This window comes from Seriola lalandi, unplaced genomic scaffold (genome assembly GCF_002814215.2).
Source record: "Seriola lalandi dorsalis isolate HSWRI2012SDOR001 ecotype SW California unplaced genomic scaffold, Sedor1 jcf7180002055009, whole genome shotgun sequence".
Classification (NCBI taxonomy): domain Eukaryota; kingdom Metazoa; phylum Chordata; class Actinopteri; order Carangiformes; family Carangidae; genus Seriola; species Seriola lalandi.
In genome coordinates this window covers 212,190-212,728 of record NW_019525552.1, presented here as the reverse complement: position 1 = coordinate 212,728, position 539 = coordinate 212,190, and the positions used below count along the sequence as shown (strand labels likewise).

Genomic DNA, 539 nt, shown 5'->3' with positions numbered 1-539 from the left:
GTCCTCGGAGAGCCGACTTCAGAATGTCTTTGTATTTATTCATCTGCCCGACGACTTGTTTCTTCGACCTTATTTGAACTCTGTATTCTTGGTTTGTCTCATCACTAGACGAGCTTTCAGTCTCCACGGTTGCCATTTTTACCGCCAACTGTGTTTATATATTTTTAAACCGGAATTGAGCTTCTAACTTCCGTGTCCGCCTGCTAAATTCGCCCCCCCCGAACAACACCGCTGGCATCGCAGAACCGTTCCACCCGGATGTTAGCTGTGCATCGACAGACGAAATCAGCAAATTTTACAGCTTTTCTACATTATTTCTGTCTTATCTTTTATTATTTTGATTTTAAATGGAACATGGTTTCGTTGACTGTCACTGTCACATATCAGCTCGTGAGTTTGAAGAGGTAGGCTTTCAAATAAGCCTGTACACATGACTAGCACTAAGCTAGCTAATATAAACAACACCAAAAACGTATATGTAAAAGTATGTCGCCCAGTTAATATCACAAATATTCATTTTAGCTTTTAAAAGATATGTG

The 539-nt window shown here is 40.1% G+C and overlaps 1 protein-coding gene across 1 annotated transcript in view; it reads left to right on the top strand.

Annotated features, from left to right (window-relative positions):
• The window catches only part of tatdn3 (TatD DNase domain containing 3), a 10,351-nt gene that overhangs the window by 1,511 nt on the left and 8,301 nt on the right, over window positions 1-539 (top strand). The gene's annotated exons all lie outside the window — the stretch shown is intronic.